Source organism: Microtus ochrogaster, linkage group LG1 (genome assembly GCF_000317375.1).
Source record: "Microtus ochrogaster isolate Prairie Vole_2 linkage group LG1, MicOch1.0, whole genome shotgun sequence".
NCBI lineage: Eukaryota > Metazoa > Chordata > Mammalia > Rodentia > Cricetidae > Microtus > Microtus ochrogaster.
The window spans coordinates 29,856,227-29,863,073 of record NC_022027.1 but is presented as its reverse complement, the minus strand read 5'-3'; positions in this window follow the sequence as shown (position 1 = coordinate 29,863,073).

Below are 6,847 nucleotides of genomic sequence, written 5' to 3'. Positions count from 1 at the left end.
CCAGACCCCATTACAGATGGTTGTGAGCCACCATGTGGTTGCTGGGAATTGAACTCAGGACCTTTGGAAGAGCAGGCAATGCTCTTAACTTCTGAGCCATCTCTCCAGCCCAAGAATATGTTGATTTTATACGTGCTGTTTGTGATGTGTGCCAGGTTGTAGGATATGTTGATTTTATTATTGTATTTGATACAGTTTATAGGCCCTCTGTCTTTAAATACTGTTTCTATCACACCGCCAGCCATTGTCTTCCCTGTTTCGGAAGTTCTCCTAGGTTCCCCGGGTCCTCTTCTCCCACAGCTGCCCTGCGTGGTGGAGCTCTCTAAGCATCCCCTTTGCCTTCTGGTCTACCTTCTCCTGGGCAAGTTCCTCCAGAGTTGCATGCCCTCCGTTATTATCTATCCATCAGTTACTCTTAGACTGACTTCTCCAGTGAAGATTTTTCTTACCTCAGACTTTCATAATGAAGGGCTCCTTTAATTAAATATTCAAGTGCTTATCCACAGAGTCCACACCTGAGCCATGCTCCTAATCCCCCCCCACCTGAGTCTTATCTTTAGCATTTTCCATCAAAATAAGTAAATAAAAGTGTTGTGGGAAGCTCGATAGCCAGCTCGGCTGTAAGAGCACTGGCTGCAGGGCTGGAGAGATGGCTCAGTGGTTAAGAACATCACCTGCGCTTCCAAAGGTCCTGAGTTCAATTCCCAGCAACCACATGGTGGCTCCCAACCATCTGTAATAAGGTCTGGTGCCCTCTTCTGGCCTGCAGGCATATACACAGACAGAATATTGTATGCATAATAAATAAATATTTCTAAAAAAGAGCACTGGTTGCAGGGCTGGAGAGATGGCTCAGTGGTTAAGAACATCACCTGCCCTTTCAAAGGTCCTGAGTTCAATTCCCAGCACCGACATGGCAGCTCACAACTGTTGGGATCTCCAGTTCTAGGGGATTTAGTGCCTTTCTTTGGGCTTCTATGGGCACCAGGCATGCATGTGGAGTACAGACATATATGTGAGCAAAATACCCAGACACACAGTAAAAATAAAAGTGGCACATGCTTTATTATAGTCAGAAATCTGGGCTGGTCCCTGTCTTCCGCCCCAGGTAAGGGTTTTCATTCTGTTCACCCCACCCTACTGATCATGGCTGCTTCTCTACATCCAGGCCACTGTCAGCTCTGGGACCCTCTCAGATGCCTGTTTATTTTGGTGTGTGTGTGTGTGTGTGTGTGTGTGTGTGTGTATGGGCACATACATGTGTGTGTGTACATATGTGCGCATGTGTATATGCAGGCTCAAAGTCGACATCAGGAGTCTCCTTGATTGCCTGAGTTGGAGGCAGGGTATCCCGGTTGAACCTAGAACTCACCAACTTTGATTAGTCTAGCCTTTTCCGGTCTCTCTTTTCCAAGTGCTGGTCATAGGTGGGCTGCTAGGCTCATGTGGCATTTGTGTGAATTCTGGCCATCTGACCTCTGGTCCTCACATCGACCAGGCAAGTGCTTTCCTCACTGAGCCATCTCCCTAGCCTGCTCAGATTTCTAATTGGCTTCACCTGGAGCATCTTCAGTGCCCTTCACCCAGGGAAGCCATCAGAGCCATGCTTTTTCAGTTATAGCGAATCAAATAAAGGTCTAATCGTATCCCTATCTAGCTCAGAAGTCCTTCAGTGACCGTGGAAACAGGCTGATTGTTCCGAGAGCGCCGGAGAAGACCATGAGGAACTGCAGCATGATGTCAGATGCAGTCAATCCATTAGGGCAGAGGTTCTCAACCTTCCCGAGCCTGCAGCCCTTTAATACAGTTCTTCGTGTGTGGTGACCCCCAACTATAAATTATTTTTGTTGCTACATAATAACTGTAATTGCTACTGTTATTGCTCACAATGTAAATATCTGTGTTTCCTGAATGTCTTAGGGGACCCCGTGAAAGACCCCCAAAGAGGTCTTGACCCACAGGTTGAGAACCACAACATTGGCAGACTTCTAATGTGATGTTCCTTCCAAAGCTGGCCTTTCCTTATGCTAACAGTACCCCAAAAGTAGCAGAAACTTTCCTAAACAGCTCCCACAAATGCTGCTAGAACCAGAACCCATCGTCTTTGGTTTGTCCCAAGCTTGCAGGCTGTATGCAGGGGTTAGTATGGTTGCTGCAGGCTGTGTGCAGGGGTGGTCCAGTGTTTGGATGCATGGCGGCCCAGGGATAATGATTCCCATGGACAACACACTGGTTCCTCAAGTGTAATATGAGGGCAAAACAGACTGTGCCTTCCTGTCTAATGACGATTAGTGGAGCTGCGGGTGGGGGAGGAGCATCCTAGGAGGTGGACCTTCAGCTGTCTGGTTGGAGGGCAGAGACCAGAAGAAGCAGGAACAGGGCAGCTTTAGAGTGAGCTTCCCAAGTTCCCAGAGCCAGGAGACACTGACCGACTTAGGTTTCCTTCAGTCTCCTGTGGCAGGTGCCCAATTTGACCTGGCCAGGGAAAAGAATGTTTTCTCTGGTTTGGGTTACTGAAAAGTCTGGGATTTAGGTCTGGCAGCAGTAGCTATGGTCTCTCTTCCATGCCTCAGGACCATTTTCCTATGTTGGCTTCACATCCCACCGGCTTTGCAGCATCAGGAATGGGGACAGGACCTGTTTTTTCACCAAAGTATCAGGACTACAAACTGTGCATGGTGGTGACTCACATCTGTAATCCCAGCACGTGGAAGGCTAGAGGTAGTACTGCCTCAAGTGTGAGGTCAGCCTGGGCTAATAGTGAGACCCTGCCTTCAAAAACAGGGCAAATGCGTTTGGGGAACATTGCCCTATAGGAAAAAGTGCTTGCAATGAAAGCATGAGGACCCGAGTCTGGATTGCTAGCACCCGCGTGCTAAGATGAACATGTTAGCACACATCTATAACACCAGCACTAGGGAAACAAAGGGTCCCTGGGGCTCACTGGCCAGCAAGCCTAGCCAGATTAGTGAGTTCCAGCTTCAGTGAAAGACCCTGTCTCAAAAAATACAGTGGAGAATGACTGAGGGAGACACACTATTAACCATGCCTAAACACACACACACACACACACACACACACACACGACTACATATATGTACTAGGACTCACACTCACTGCACATGAAGTCCCAGGGCTGATTATTTAACATGTCAGTCCCTGGAGCTGGGCCTTGAGACTTCCCTCTGACTTTAGGTGCAAGGTAAGATATACCTGAACCCCAGGGTCAAACATAGGAGAGGCTAAGTTCCCAGAGTAGGTCCAGAAGTGGTCACTAGAAGAAACAGAAGGATTCCAGGGCAGGCCTGTTATATATCCCAGCACAGTGGTTGGCTGAGGCAGGGTCTGAAGGGCTTGACCTGTTCTGAGATAGGCACAACTTAAGCACATCCTAGCCGATGCCAGTGCTGGTCCATGGATCATGCTTCGCAGTAAGGAGCACGCTACAGAGTGGCCGCCTCGCTCTGATCCACTTAGGCTGACGTTGGCCTGGAGGCCGTCTTTCTGTTTACTGGCTATTCCTGTCCTCCCTGTGCATCTCATACCAGCTGTCCTCTCCACGTAGAATACTTTCCCTCAAAATTCCCTCATCATCCAGGCACCATTTTCAAGATTTTTATCTCCGCCCACCTGTGAGTAATATTTCCTCACCGAATGAAGCTAAGGTTACATCTCTTCCTCAACCCAAGCCGTCTGTAATCGAGACTTGTGAATATCAACCCTGTCCAATTGTAAAAACACATTTAATCATTCATGAGTTGGATAAACTCTGCTATGTTCAATTGATTTGCTGACAAACCCACAGTCTGAGTTTCAACTTTTTTTTCTCCTCTCCAGAGGTTGAGCTTGAGACAGGGTCTTACCACCCATCCTTGACTAGCCTGGTACTCACTATGCAGACCAGGTGGGCTTTGAATGTCTAGGGGCCCTGCTGAGTCAGTTTCTCAAGTGCTGGATTGTAACACCCGATTTGGTGTTACACCCTTGGTACAGTTCGCGCGCCACAGTACCCAATGCGAGTCGGGCAAAGGCCTGGAGGTTGAAAAGAAGACACAGAGAGACCAGGGTCATTCGAAAGGATATCAGCCAAATGCCACTTTATTCAGCCTTTGGGAAGTCCTTATCTACCTAACTGCAGCACAAGGATTTCAGCCCAGATAGGTGGGAAATTACCATATTAACAATGGAGTGAATGCCCTTCAGCTAACCACCAGGCGGGGCAGGCATAGCACAGAAACACACAGGAAGCTTAGTTAGTTGATCATAAACTGTCCTGTAAATGCACCACAGGAATAAGGGAGACCAGGGCCCTATACTGGATTGTACGATACCACCTTCAGATTTCAACTGGCATGTCTACACTGTGTACTTAGTTTTAGGTGGTTAGAGGGCACGCAAAGAACCCTTTTTCTTGTTGGCACAGCATCCAGGAGCCAGGTGCTGGTCCGTTCTCACTGTCAATGGTGTTTTTGTGTGTAAACAGGTATATGCTTATGTGTGATTACGTGTGTGTGCCAAGGCCTGGGGTTGATGTTGGTATCTTTTTCGATCCCTTATTCTTTTGTTTGAAGATTTATTTGTAACTGTGGATGTGTGTGTGTGTGTGTGTGTGTGTAGGTGTTGTGTGCACATAATGCCGGTTTCATGAACGCCAGAAACCTGGGGATCCCTCAGAGCTGAAGTCACAAGTGTGAAGTTGGTGTTTGCAAACCATCCCTCAGGGTGATGGGAATTCAACTCTGGTCCTCTGGAAGAGCAGTTTACACTCTTGTTTGTTTGTTTGTTTGTTTGTTTTCCAAGGCAGGGTTCCTGGAACTCACAGAGATCCGCCTGCCTCTGCCTCCAGTATGCTGGGATTAAAGGCTTGCGTCACTGCCCAGCTGCAGTTTGCAGTCTTAACCTTCCAGCCATCTCTCTAGCCCATCCACTTTACTTTCTGAGACAGAGAGGTCTGTCCCTGAACCCGTAGCCTGTGATTTGGCTAGACTCTCTAGCCAGCGAATACAAGCCCCCGTGTTCTGTGTCTCCCACACTGGGATATGTATACACTGTAATCAGGTTTCTTTTTTTGGGGGGGGGGTGGGTTCTGGAGGATTGAATTTAAGGACCCATGTTTGTGTCAATTGTGTCTTAAATCCCGGAGGCTTGGCAATCAGCGTGCCCATATCAGAAGACATCATGAACTTTATCACTAGAAAAACTTGCATATTTAAAGCTTTGGACGAGCCGGGCGGCGGTGGCGCACGCCTTTAATCCCAGCACTAGGGAGGCAGAGGCAGGGGGATCTCTGTGAGTTCGAGGCCAGCCTGGTCTACAGAGCTAGTTCCAGGACAGGCTCCAAAGCCACAAAGAAACCCTGTCTCGAAAAACCAAAAAAAATAACAACAACAACAAAAAAAAAGCTTTGGACGAACCACCTGTGAAACTGAGCCCTTCAGCTTCTGACATTTTTCAGATTGTGAAGCTTTTCTGGGCCTCAGTGTTCTGGCGAGTTATAGTTTGAGTGTTTAACCAACGTCTTCTCCCCAAACGGTGCCCAGCTGAGGTTAGTACACCTTCATCCGTACCATTAGGATAACACAGAAGCTGGATAGGATCGTGCTCTCTGAGCCGTGTGGGGCTATTGTGTTTATTATCTCATAGTTATGGTAGAAGGTGAAGGAATCATACAGCATACCATAACTGACAGTAAAAATACTGAAAATAAAATTTAGCTAGGCTGACTCAGCACGAGGAGGAATATTAATCCTTCTATACACTGAAAAACATAGTATCCACTTGATCCCCAAGCCTTCAGACAGCAGTGTTTGTCTTCCGTTTCCATCCAGGTCCTAGAAGAATTACCAACGGACAGCTCTTGCAGATTTTGTGTAGAATCCTAATTTCCCCCTAGTTAGTTACTCTTGGCTAGATAAAGCTGCCTTCAATTATACTAATTTCTCTCCTAATTTAATTTGGCACAAAAACACATTGGTTCGGGAATTTATCACGTTTCACGTGCACAGCGTCCCTGTGGGGAGCACGGAATTGCAACCCTGTCTGCACAATTGTTCACCACGTCTGAATTGGATTCTTTTGAATTCTCAAGAACTTACCCTTCCAGCGGGGTACATACACATTTGCATCCTGAGCCTGAGGTCTCCGCCTCTGCAGGAACGTGCATAAACTCAAACATCATCTGTCTCACAAAGCTGAGATCGGGAGCTCCACGGGTGGGGGCGGGGGATACGGAAGTTTTGTTTTGATCTTTCCTGGACAGCCTCTAGTCCCGCCCAGAACCTCTGTACCTGCTAATGTCACAAATCGCCCAAGTGCATCTGCCTAGATTCGGAATTCTTTCTGGGAGATCTTAACCAGGCTGCTGGGTTACCGCTGGCTAGGGCTTTCTGGCCACGCCCATGCCCTGGTTGTATTTTACTTTTCGGGTTCCGGCAGATGCCATCTGGCTTGAACCTTGGCGAGAAACTTTAAAGTTGGATTACAGTCACCCCTAATCCTCATATTCTCCCCTAGCCAACCCCTAAAGCCTAAGGCTTGTTGGAGACCGGCAGGAGCAGGTAGAAGGAAATCCGGAACAGAAAGCTCCAGTGTTCCCGCGGTGTGGGTCCCGGGCCGGCGATCGGCCAGTGTCCAGTGCCCGGTCCTGGGTCAGGCGGGAAGGCCGTGGTGCTGGGTTTGTCCGGGGCCGGCCTCGCGGGATCCTGGGGCAGCGGAGCAAGAACGGCTGGCTTCCATCGGGGTTGGGCGAGCGAGTCCGGACGGGTGGTGTGAGCGTAGCCCGGTTCAACGTCTCCCGGCTCCGGGCTCCTCCTCCCGCGGGCCGCGGCCCCGGCTGCGTCGCTCCGCC